We start from the raw sequence: 14,217 nt of genomic DNA, 5'->3' as shown, positions 1-14,217 counted from the left end.
ATCACTAGCAGGTTCAGTAGGCTTAGGTGAGTCAATCACATATTCCAGCTTCTCAATCCTGAGAACAATTCTCAATTTTTGAAGCCAGTTAGCATAATTAGGACCAGTCAATTTGTGAGCATCCAGTATGCTCCTTAGTGATAGTGCAGAAGACATAACGTACAAAGTAAATCTGTAAATGATAAACACATAACAACACTTAGCAAATATTCGATTTCATTTCAAAACACTATATGAATCGGGTCTTTATTCATAAGTGGCTCCCACTAGTTTTCCTAATTTATTCAACCCCCTACGTGAAAAATTAAGCATTCATAATGCTAGTGGGATTAGGGATCCTACATTCCATTACACGACCCCGGCTGTAGCATGAACCGCCATGTAATGTTCAATAGGCAGACAACTCTTGTCAATTACATCTCATGTTATTCCCTAATCAAACTTTAGCCTCTTGAATAATTGAGTCTCGGCTGTAGCATGACAAACTCAATATTCTAAGTCAAGTCTAACCCAACATTCTGTACAGTTGAATCAGTCCCCAAAGGCCCACGGCTGTAGCACGTACCGACCTTTAGATTCTTATTCAATGTACACATCTCTATGTAATAGACAAGTATTTCTTATTTCGAAATCAAAGCCCTCGGCTGTAGCACGAACCGACAATGATTCAAAAATAAGAACTACTTTTCTATCATGTTGGAAGGCTATGACCGACACAAGCCCGTTGTATCATTGGCCAATTACTACTTGATATTATTTAATTTTAGAGGGATTATATTACGTTACAATCATAATCATATTATAAAGAGATTCTTCCTTTTAAATTAAATATTTCAATTCAATAATCAATAATCAGACGATTCCCAGATCGGGTGGAGCATTGTCAAGAGGCGTCACTTAATAACCCTTTCTTACAGATAGAAATCTGTTGTTGACAGAATCATCTTTTCTCTCATATTGAAAATTCATATTCAATTACGTGTTTCACAAACACAAGAATCTCATGATTGTATTCATAATATTATTATTAAGGTTATGAAACAATTTCACTATACTAGGTTGTCTAACAAACGCCTTATGTTCATTCAAGTTCACCTAAATCTATCATCACATGATAAACTAAGCATATATCACATATATTAACATGAATCAACATCAAGGTAGGCATGTTACATCATCTAGCACATTGGTCTAAGCAATATACATCTCTATGTATCACATGAAGTATTTAAAAGCAATTTAAACAGTTAAAAACAGCTTAAAAACACTTCTGTTAGCTATAAACAGTTCGAAACAATTTCATAAAACATTATATAATATACCATTAGAAGCGTCTCGAAAATACGAATCCAACGGTACCAAAATCACCCCATTCTGAGCTTCCACGCGCCCGCACGTGCCCCGAGAAGATGTCCCACGCGCCGCCACGCGCACACGCGCTGTCAGGCATGTGTCAGACCTTCCCCCACGCGCGCCCACGCGCCTCACGCGCCCCCGACCCCTATGCTGATGTCAGCATGACGTCATCTGATGACGTCAACATGACGTCAGCACGACGTCACCAGCGCGTGTCTTCCACGCGCCGCGCGTGGCACGCCAGCGCGTGAGCCCCACGCGCGCGTGGTCGACGCGCGGTCCTCTGTTCTGTTATCAGTCGCCGCCTTTTCTAGAATTCTGTGCCGCTGACCTCGCCTGAGAGCCGTACGTTTTCTTCTCTCACTTCTGCCATGTCTGTATGTGCTTCTCTTGTGCAATCAACAGCACATATGCAGATGTAAAAACAAACACAAATATATATATACTTACAACTAATATATATATAAGATTTATTTAATTACGAATTTAATTATAACAACTTCAAAAATTCATAATAAAAAATCTATACATCCTAAAATTATGAAAAAAATACCCAGACGATCTACAACACTTGTAGAACCCAGATCAACATTCAAAATAATTCTGAGAAACGATTTCTCATCATACAAAATTAATCCATAATATAACTTGTAAAAATCATAATTATTTCATACAAGCACATAAAATTCTAAAATTTTTACCACAGATCTATATGTATACAACCTATGCTCTGATACCAATGTTGGATTTTTAAACACAGCGGGGGCATGGCAAAACACTTTTACACATACAAAATCCAAATAAAAGCATATAAATCATGAATAAAAATTCGAGGGATCGAATCTAACCTTTTAAAATTAATTCGGAGACAACGATCAGAGATCCCTAGCAGTTGCTCCTCAAGTGTGAAGCACTCCACCGGTATCCACCAAGAAAACGACTTTTAGGAGGAGGAGGTGGAGAGAATTTAGTTTTCTAAAACTTTTTGGTTTCTGGGGTTCAAATAAAATAGGGTCTATAATAGTGTATTTATAGGCAAAATTTTCAGCTGAAATTTTCCCATAAATAATATTATTATTATCCCATTTATTATTCTCATTAATAATTAAAATACCTTTTAATTATTAATCCTTTTTCTAAACACTTTAGAATTAATTCTCTCTCTTGATTTAATTTCCAAAAATTAAATCCTTAATTAATAATATTAAAAACTTTTCTTAATTAATTTATAATCAATTAAATCTCATTTAATCAATTATTAAATTTGCCAATTAATTATTTATTTCACAAATAAATAATTATTAGCCATTATTAATTAATTCCTCCACCATAAAATCATTCTCTTTTTATGGTGTGACCCTGTAGGTTCAATATTAAGCCGGTAGTAGAAATAAATAATAAAACTATTTTATCATTATTTATATAAATTCTCTAATTTATTAAATATGATTAATTAATTAATCACATTTATTCTACATCGTGAGTGATGCTTCTCAACATATCGCGACTATCCGGATAATATGAATTCACTGCTTAGAATACCAAGAACCTGTCAGTGAATAGTTACCGTACAATAAACTCCTTCTATCCTACAATGTCCCGATTAAATACAAGGCATGGATCTCGTGTCAAGCCTATCTAATTCAATCACTTGCTTACCATCTATTATGCGTAGTTCTATGCAAATTAGAAACTCCTTTCTAATTTCATTTACTCTGGCCAGAGATTCCTGAACTAGCATAAGTGGATCAGCCTTGAACATTTGCTTCCTTCACTGGAAGGGGTAGATCCTTTATTGATCATACACTATCTTCGTGTACAAATTCCTATACCCAGAAGAGCCCTAATAATTGTCCCTGGAGACTAAGAACTAAACCAAAGCATAGTTCAGTGTACACAAGATGACTATGATGACCTCAAGTCTAAGGATACTTGTACAACTATCACTAAGCGAACAACTGCTGACACGTGAGTGAACTCCATCAGTTGTTCAGCTGGGCGAGTCATGTTCAGTGAACTTATTCCATAATAAGCACCTACATACTAGCTATAGTGTCACCACACAAATGTCTATGAGAACATACATCCTTCATAATGAAGCAAGCATAGTATGTACCGATCTTTGCGGATTATTAATTACCAGTTAGTAATCCTATGACCAGGAACTATTTAAGTTTAGAGTTATCATCTTTTTAGGTCTCACTATTATGATCTCATCATAATCCATAAAAAGCTTTACTCTAAACTATGGTATATCTTATTTAAACACTTAAATAGATAACGCCCGTAATAAAACAAAACAAGTCTTTATTAATATCAATGAAATCAAAACAGATTACATAAAAGTTATTCCTAAATCCTAATACATGATTAGACTTAGGACATATTCCTTTCAGAAATGTGCTACATGTCTTACTGTTACATAAGCTACTCACTCGATGGATAATAAATCATCATCCGTCGGGACTATATTGAGTCATCCGTCAGGACTATATTCTTTATCCATTGGATGCTACATTTTTTCACTAAGTTAAATCTACTAAGATGTTTTGTTAATGAAATCTTCAAGTTCACAACATATTCACAACAATCTCCCCCAATTTATGTCTACTAGAATTGTAGCCATAAATTAAGTGAAACTTGATGATAACAAAATATCCTAAAAATACAGATTTAAATGAAAGTAGATAAAACTATAAAGTGCTTCAGTTACCAACATGTACAAAGATTTGCTCACAGTCATTTTCAAGGTGCTCCTCTAGCCTGAGCAGATTAATCTATTTCCTTGAAGATCTGGATCTCTTTCCAAGCTTTTTGTTGTTTTCTTCTATCTCATTTTGGAGTTGTCTGTGGAATTCTAGTTCATCAGATTCTGAGAGATTTAGCATTTCTTGCATTTCCAAAAGAGTCTCATTGCTAGAGATGCTCACTTGGTCTTCTAATTTGAAGAATCTTCTAACTCCATTGTCATCCATGAATTCCATCAGTCAGTAGGGCCTTAGATGCACTCTACTCCCTGTATAAGGAATAGTTAGAGTCTTTGGGAGTGCATCTTTAGCTCCAATACTCCTCAGTTCTTCAATCTTCTTTAGAACAAGTCTTCTAGCTGTCACATTGAATGCAAAGTTCTTCTTGAAGGATGAATAAACCTTTATCAACACAAATTGGCTTTCTTGAAGGATCCTGTGAAGTGGCCACTGTATCTCTTTTCCTCCCTTGTACTTGAATACTAACCTTTCAGGCGGATTCTTGTAAGCATCAATCCCTCTAACTTCTTCCAGTTCATCTAGATAGAGGTTTAAGTCTGAGAATTCCTTGATGTCACATATGTACATGATGTCTCCCTTGTTTAGTTTGGTTTGAGCTTTGGTTAGAGATTTGGATCTGAGAGTTGATGGCTTCACTTTTTTGACTGCTCTTGTCTTTGTCTTCTTTGGCTTCATGAATTGAGGTAGATTGAGTTCAGGTATTGGTAGACTATCCCAGTCTATTGGCTCATCCTTTGGAATGATAGGTTTACCATGAAAGTTCTTGGATGGATCTATCTTAAAATCTCCATGTGCCACGGAGGGCATGGATGTTTGAGTTGTTGTAGAAATAGACTCTTTTGGGAAAGTACCCTTCCATCTCCTCATCGCTGAAGTCCAACTTTCTCTTTATTCTTTGCTTGTACCTTGGCTTCTTTGTCTGTGGAGGTTAATTTTGCATTACTTGATCTTAAGATTCAACTGTTTCAGATGGTTGTGCAGAAACTTGTTGTGTAGGTTTCACAACTTGTAGCTTGGCCAAGATAGCAGCTTGCTCCTTCTTTTGTTTGACCTTTTTAGCATCTAGAGCAGCTTGCTTCTTTTCTTGCTTCAATCTTTCCTTTTTTTCTCTCTTTGCTTCAGTAAATTGAGGGTGTCCAGCCACCACACAAATTTCTTTACCATTCCTGAAAACTTTAGCAAAGCTTCTTTTCAATGCTGAATCAGCTGGATCCTTGTAGAATGTTATGGACCTGGCCAACAGCTTCTTTTCATCAGACTTTGGTGTCTCATACACTATGTCCAAGGGGTTCTTTAGTGAAGATTTTGGATAGTTCACCCTTGGCTTTAAAATTAGCTTAGCCTTTGGAGATTTGATGTAGGATGGTTGTCCTCTTTCCAGATTCTTCATGCTTATTTCATTCAAAGATATTTGCTTGACTTGAGAGTGATGAATTGCTGATTTTTTTGGCTTCTTTACTAACCCAAATTTCTTTTGTATAACCTCATCAATTTTCTCCCAGTTGATTGGACTCAATTGCTTCTTCTCAACTACTCTTAATGTAGCTGCTGCTTCATTTATGAGATCAATACCGTTTGTTGTTGGTGGCTTGGTGAAAGCAATTGCTGGAACAATTACTTTACTGACTTGAATGTTAAGCTTTTTCTCCCTCTCACTTGATCCTTTCTCCCCCTATTTGTTATCATCAAGTTGTGTGGGAGGGAGTTGAGCTGCCACCAGTTGTTGGAGTAATGCAGTTTGAGCTTCTTGATTGTCGAGTATCTTGGCCATTGATTTCTCTACAGTTGATAGTATTGAGTCCATGGCCTCAACTTTCCTGTTTAGATCAGCCCCCTTCCTTAGTTTGTGAGCAATTTCAGTCATGGTGGTTGCAGGGAGTCTAACATCCATCCTTTCTATAACATCCTGCTTGACTTCAGAAATTTCCTGCTTGATGGCATCCACACTCTGACTGTGTTGGAGGGCTTGAATCTTATACAGCTGGAGTGCTTCAAGATATGCTTTGAGTAGTTGTTTTGTGCTAGCATTGGAAGATGCCTGAATGGCTGCTTGAGTGTCATGAATCAGCTTGAAAAGTGTTGAATGGAGATGTGAGTAAGAGCATTCTTTTGTGAGCATCCAGGCAGGAGTATCTGCATCTCCCCCTATGTCCATACTGTCTTCCTCATCATCACCACCATCATCCCCAAAAGAAGTCTCTTCCAGTTCCAAATCACTGTCAATGTTGGAAGGCATAGAAGTGATTGCATCCGTTGCTCTTTGTAAAGATTGTGTTGTATGCACCAAGTTCAGCAATCTTTCAGCCTCCTCATTGCCCTGTACAGCTAGAGTTTGGTAAGCTATCACAGGGTGAGTAAATGTCTCAGCATCTAGGGAAATGGAATCTACAACAGCTTGATATTCTTGCTGAAATAGCCTTTTCCTTTCTGCATCATTGACACTCATTGACTCATTTGGAATAGTTTCCACCCTTATCACTTATGTACCTGCATTTCTCTCTTGATCTCTCTTTTTTTGCATCAAGGTCTCACCTTGGCTCCCCACCCTCACACCCTCACCTTCACCATCTAAGGTGGGACTCCTCACACTCACTTTTGCCAATCCTGAAGAACTGGATTGCATTTGGTCACTCTTTTCCTCTCCTTTTTCCTGGGAGCAACCCAAACTCTCACTCATTTCACTCCCTTCCCTCAATCCTAGGAGTGATTGCACTACCACTAAGTCTTCTGCACTTGTGATAATTGATGAAATTTGAAGCTGTGCAGAGACACTCGACAGATAAGGGATATCCGTCGGGTTAGTGGTTTGACTATCCGACGGATAACTGCTGTTAAGCTTATCCGTCGTGATATAATCACTACTCGACGGATGAAAATATCCATCGAGTGAGTAGAAATGAATGTGTTTGGAGTGGAAACTATTGTGGACTCTGTGTAGATTGATGAGAATTTTGGCATAGATGTCTCAACAGTTTCAGAAAGAAATGGCAAGTGAGCCAACAAATCATCTAAAAGATGATGCTCACTTGCTTGGATTTTTGTCATCTCCAAGAGAGTTAAAGATGGAGAATTCTGAAGTGATGTGTTTATCATGTCAACATCCAAGGAGTGTGTGGGAGAGTTTGGTATTTCAGGGGCTTCAATTGTTAAATATTTTGGCTGTGACTCCACATTTGTTGGAGCCACATCAAACTGACTTTGAGAAGGTACAATGACTGTGTCTTTAGCACCACTTTGCATAGTGTGTGAACCCTGTGTATCCCCAAAGGTCTTTGGTTTCTTCTTTCTAGTATAGGTTTGGGGTGAGCTTGTGTCCCTTACCCTTTTGGCATGTGCTCTTGGTTGATAGCTTTGTTCAATAGTCACATCCTTTTGGGAGGATGCAACTAGTAATGAGCTTATATCCTTATTAAGCACTGCAGTTTGTTGGGAAACTGCAGTGTGGCTGGGATGGGAAACACTCACCTCTCCAACCTTATCCTTAGAATTTCTTTGATGTTCACCCTGCCCCTCACCTTTCTTACCCACCTTCACACTCCCCTCTTTTGGTTTGGTGGTTTTTACAACTGACATCTTTTGAGAGACCCAGAGGGGGTTTTCTTTGACTTGGTTTTTGAAATTTTGGATTTGGTAGCTTGGGTACGCAACTGTTGGGTCAATGACACAGTTTCCATAGCTACACTAGAATGCAAAGAAGTGTGTGAGACTGGAAGAGTAGACAGATGAACTTACCTCACTTACCTGAGGTGCCTCCATAACAGGAAAATAGAAGAGTGGCACCTCTTTGTGATGGTTTTCCTTGTTCAAATCTGCAATGATTCTCCTTTCTTGAACCCAACAATCTAATTTGTTGGTTGGGTTCTAAAGCACAATATCCTCAGAGTGGTGGTTAGCAAGCATCATTAAAAATCTAGCATAGTAAACATTTTTACCCCTCTTATTTAACTCCCATAACTTAAACCCCAACTCAAATATGACAAGATCACTAAAGTTGAAAAAATTATCAGTAACTAGCATTTAAAGAATGTTAAGCATAGAGATATTGACAGAATCAAAATTACTGATTTTACCAGAGAATACCTTAGTAACTACATCACATAGATAACTCCATTCGTTCCTAAGACCCAACCTCCTAATTTCACTTAACTTAGAAGTAGAGAGTGCATAGCCCATGGAGTTAAGCATATTAACAATGTCAGTGTCTGGGTGTGGTGAAGTTATAGTATTATCAGGAATTTTGAAACATGCTTTAACAATGTCACTATTAACACAGAATTCCTTACCTTTAATAGTGAAAGTGATAGTCTTGTCAGTTGAGTTATATGTTGCAGTCGTCCACATCTCTTCAACAACTTCACAATATATGGTGGGTGATTCCAGCATGGCATAGTTGAGTTTGCAGTTCTTCACAAAATCCATCATCTTGTGGTAGTCACCATACTGTTGAATCCCCTTGTTCACAAGAGCAGTGAAGTTGTTCTTCTCATAGATAAATCCTGTTTGAGACATTATCTTGACGACTGGTGCCATTGTTAGAGAGTAAAAACTTGCAGAGAGAGAGTAAGTGCTTTTGAGAAAGAGAGAAGTTAGAGCAGATGATTTGAGAATGATAAAAAACAGCAATGAAAATGAATTATGCTTTTATACTATCTCAAAAATAACTGTCAAAAATAATAAAGTAAAATAAAGTGACCAATAAGAATTGCCCAAAATAGCCGTTTAAAAATAAACTGTAAAAATTCCATCAATTATTCGTCGTGTTATGCTTACAAACTGTAAGTATACTCGATGGATAATGTTCAGAGAATCAACGGCTAAAAATAAGATAATTCGACGGATGAGGATAAATCAGTTATCCGTCGAGTCATGAAATATTTCAGAAACGGATGATCAAACTCAATGGATAATGATCATCCGTCGAGATGTAAATTTTGACTTAGCCAAAATTTCATCCAAGATTGAAAAACCAATTAAATTTCTGGCTGCAATACAACTTGCAAAATATCTATAAAGATTCAAGAGTAATTTAGCATACCTAACTCACTTACCAACCTTGAAAAGGTGGATTCATCCAGTGGCTTGGTAAATATATCTGCAAGCTGCTTTTCACTTGGAACAAAATGTAGTTCCACAGTACCATTCATTACATGTTCCCTTATGAAGTGGTACTTGATGTCTATGTGCTTTATTCTTGAATGCTGTTCTGGATTTTCAGTGATGGCAATTGCACTTGTGTTATCACAGAATATATGAATTCTTTTCACTTGCAGACCATAGTCTAGCAATTGGTTTCTCATCCACAAAATCTATGCACAGCAACTGCCAACATCAATATACTCAGCTTCAGCTGTAGAAGTAGAAACTGAATTTTGCTTTTTACTGAACCAGGACACAAGCTTGTTTCCTAAAAATTGACAGGTTCCTGTTGTACTTTTTCTATCAATTCTACAACCTGCATAATCTGCATCCGAATAACCAGTTAGATCAAAACCAGAATCTCTAGGGTACCAAATGCCAAGCTTTGGTGTTCCCTTGAGATATCTGAAAATTCTCTTAATAGCTATTAAGTGAGATTCTCTAGGATCAACCTGAAATCTAGCACAAAGACATGTAGCAAACATTATATCTAGCTTACTAGCTGTTAAGTACAGAAGTGAGCCAATCATGCCTCTATAACTTGAAATATCCACAGACTTTTCAGTAGTATTTAATTCAAGCTTAGTTGCAGTGGCCATGGGAGTTTTTGCAGATGTGCAATCCATTAGATCAAACTTCTTTAAAAGATCATAAATGTATTTAGTTTGACTAATGAATATTCCATCACTAACTTGCTTAACTTACAAACCAAGAAAGTAAGTTAGTTCTCCCATCATGCTCATTTCATACTTATTTTGCATCAATTTGGCAAACTTTTTATAAAGTTTTACATCTGTAGAGCAAAAATAATGTCATCTACATAAATTTGAACAAGTATACTAGAGCCATTAACATTTCTAAAGAATAAAGTTTTGTCTACCGTACCTCTAGTGAAGTAATTCTCTAAAAGAAACTTTGACAAAGTGTCATACGAGGCTCTAGGTGCTTGCTTCAGTCCATAAAGTGTTTTCAAAAGATAGTAGACATATTCTGGAAAATTTGGATCTTCAAAACTAGGAGGTTGACTAACATAGACTTCCTCCTCCAAATCTCCATTTAGAAAGGCACTTTTGACATCCATTTGATAGACCTTGAAATTGGCATGGGTTGCATAGGCTAAGAAAATTCTGATGACTTCAAGTCTTGCAACATGAGCAAATGTTTCATCCAAATCTATTCCTTCTTGTTGACAATAGCCCTTAGCCACCAATCTAGCTTTGTTCCTGACTACTATGCCATTTTCATCCATCTTGTTTCTGAATACCCATTTGGTGTCTATTGGATTCTTCCATTTAGGCTTGGGTACCAGTTTCCATACCTTATTCCTTTTAAATTGGTTTAGCTCCTCCTGCATAGCTAAAATCCAATCAGGATTTAATAAAGCTTCTTCTACCTTTTTTCGTTCTTCCTTAGAGAGTAAGCTGCTATATAGACATTCAAACTGAGTTGCTCTCCTAATTTGAACTCTAGAAGATACATCACCAATGATGAGCTTAAAGGGGTGATCCTTTGTCCATTTCCTTTGTTGTGGTAGATTAACTCTAGATAAAGAGGCCTCATTGTTGTCTTGATGTGTGATTGATTTTTGATTGTTAGAAACTCCCCCTGAGTTTATGGATCTTTGATTTGTGAAAGGGGAACTTTCTGTAAGTAATCTATTCTGACTTTCAGCTTCTTTTGATGACCCGACAGATGGTGAATTTTGAGTACCGACAGATGAAGCTGGTTGTCTCCTGACGGATAAAGCATTTTGTAACTCGACAGATGTTGAATTTTGTGCTTCATTGGTAGTGGATTTTTCTGCATTATCCTTTGATACTGTTTTTTGATCACTTTCATCATCACTGTCATCACCAACCATCTCCACATTGTCAAATTTGAGGCTCTCATGGTAATCTCCATCTTGCAGTCCTTCAATATTTTTATCATCAAACACAACATGTATTGATTCCACAACAATGTTGGTTCTCAGATTGTAGACTCTATATGTTTTACCAATAGCATATCCACCAAAAATTCCTTCATCTGCTTTAGCATCAAACTTCCCATTCTGATTAGTTTGATTTCTCAAGATATAACATTTACAGCCAAAGACATGAAGAAAATTTAGAGTTGGCTTCTTGTTCTTGAACAATTGATAGGGAGTCATGCATTTTGCTTGACTAACCAGAGAAATATTCTGAGTGTAGCATGCAGTATTTACAGCTTCAGCCCAGAAATATGTTGGTAACTTAGACTCTTCAAGCATTGTCCTTGCAGCTTCAATAAGTGATATGTTCTTTCTTTCTACTATTCCATTTTGTTGTGGAGTTCTTGCTGCTGAAAATTCATGCAAAATCCCATTTTCTTCACAAAATACTCTCATGACAGAATTCTTGAACTCAGTTCCATTGTCACTCCTGATTCTTCTAACTTTGAAATCAGGATGATTGTTGACTTGCCTTATGTGATTGATGATGATTTCACTAGCCTCATCTTTAGACTTAAGGAAATATGTCGAAGAGAACTTTGAGAAATCATCTACAATTACTAGGCAAATCTTTTCCTTGAGATGGACAACACATTGACTGGTCTAAACAAATCTATGTGAAGCAGTTGTAAAGGTTCTTCAATTGTTGAATCAAGCTTCTTTCTGAATGATGCTTTAATTTGTTTTCCCTTTTGGCAAGCGTCACACAGTCCATCCTTAGAAAACTCCACTTGAGGAATACCTCTAACCAGTTATTTCTTTACAAGTTCATTCATGGTCTTGAAGTTTAGATGGGATAGCTTGTGCCATAGCCAACTTTCATCTTGACTTGCTATACTGAGAAGACAAGTAACAGATTCTGCATTTGATGAGTTAAAGTCAGCAAAGTACACATTCCCTTTTCTCACACCAGTGAGAACCACTTTGTTGCTTCTCTTGTTTGTCACAACACAGGCTTCTGAGGTGAAGGTTACTGAATTGCCTTTATCACACAGCTGGCTGATACTCAACAAATTATGCTTAAGACCATCCACTAAAGCGACCTCCTCAATGATGACATTGTCTTTAGAAATCAAGCCATATCCCACAGTATAACCCTTGCTGTCATCTCCAAAAGTAATACTTGGGCCAGCTCTCTCTTTAAACTCTGTGAGCAGGGTAAAATCACCAGTCATGTGTCTTGAACAACCATTATCCAAGTACCATAGATTCTTTTTGTTTCCCTGCACACATTAAAATCAAATCAAGTTGATTTTGGTACCCAGGTTTTATTGGGTCCTGCCTTGTTAGCTTTCTTTTTATGTTTCTTAGGCTTTATCTCATTTGACTTGGGGAAATCAGATTCATCCTTAGTCATTTGAGTTGAACCTTTGAAACCATTCATTACAACAGAATTATCATGCACATTTTGATTAACAGGAAATGGTATCCTATTAGTAAACATGTTATTCCAGTAGGGCATGCTAAATGGCATTTGAGGCATACTAAATGCACCATAATAAGGATTAGGTGCAAATGGCATATTAGGAAATTGTGCATTCATGTTCTGTGTAGACATAGCATTCATAGGCATGGAAGGATTGGCATTCATGTTGGAAAAAGGAGGTGGCACAGATATGGAAGTAGGCATGGCAGTTTTGCAATTAACAGACAGATGATTTACACTACCACACTTAACACAGATTTTTCTTGGAGCATACGTATTAGGTGTGTAGTTGTTATGCTTGTTAATCCCTACTTTACCATTTCTATTGTTTTTCCTTTTTGCCTCTGTTTTAACCTCAATCTTTTCTAGTCTGTCATTCAATTGTTTGATAGACAGATTACCAACATTTACTATCTTTTCCTTCTTCACTTGACTAGATTCTCCTGAAATGAAGTTTTTAGAAACTGATCCATATTATTCATTTAACTTGGCAAGTTTGGCTTACTCACAGGTTTGCTTACAGTCGACGAATGAGGATTTATGTCACTCGACGGATAATCCTTTTGGTTATCCGTCGGATGACTCTCATCATCCGTCGAGTCCACATCTGTTAGCAATCCCTCAACCAAGTTGGATTCCATCTTCTCCTTATTCTTCTTCCAAGCTGCATCACAAAAGGACTCAATACCTTGAACTTTGGTGATTTGAGCATGAACATCTCTAGATGTTTTACATGCCTTAATCACATCCTATTCTCGTTCAAGCTGCTTCTTCAAGATCTCTTCTTTCTTCAAGGACTCAATTAATTCATCCTTAGCAATTTTACACTCAATTCTCAAGTTTTCAAATTCAATGAACTGAGATTCTAGCACATTATTCCTCTCACTTAAAAACAAATTGTTTTCTTTGATTTTAGCATTTTCCTTAGTAAGAGACTTAAGTGTAACACGCAAGTGATATAATTCTGTAGACATGTCATTTATTGCATCATTACACTCAGCTTTAGATAAATGTGCTAGGTTAGTGGTGATTACCTGATTACTTGAAGAACTTGTCACTGTTTCGTCAGACTTGACTATTAGGGCTAGATTGACATAACTGACATCCTCACCCAGACCATCTGCTGTCCAGTCATTTTCTTGTGTAATGAAAGCCTTTTCCTTTTGTTTGAGCAACTCAAAATATTTCTGTTTATAATCCACAGGCTCAAACTTCTTCTTGCTGGAATCTAACTTTCTACACTCACTGGCAAAGTGCCCTGCCAAGCCATATTTGAAACATATGAATTTTGATTTATCCACCATGTTTCTATTTGGCTTAGCTGCTCTAAAGTTCTTCTTGAGCTTGGCAAATCTTCTGGAAAGAAATGCTAGATGTTCATCAATATCTTCCATGTCATCTTGGCTCAAGGAATCTTCATTTTCTGCTACCAGCCCCTTGCCCTTGTTTTCACAGACCTTTGAAGTAGACTCAACAAATTCTATCTTCACTTCTTTCTCTTTCTCTAACTCAGCAACCAGTGCAATGGACCCTCCTTTCTTTCTCCTTTTCTCCATTCTTTC

This window comes from Apium graveolens, chromosome 4 (assembly GCF_009905375.1).
Source record: "Apium graveolens cultivar Ventura chromosome 4, ASM990537v1, whole genome shotgun sequence".
Lineage (NCBI taxonomy): Eukaryota > Viridiplantae > Streptophyta > Magnoliopsida > Apiales > Apiaceae > Apium > Apium graveolens.
This window is presented reverse-complemented; position numbering follows the sequence as displayed.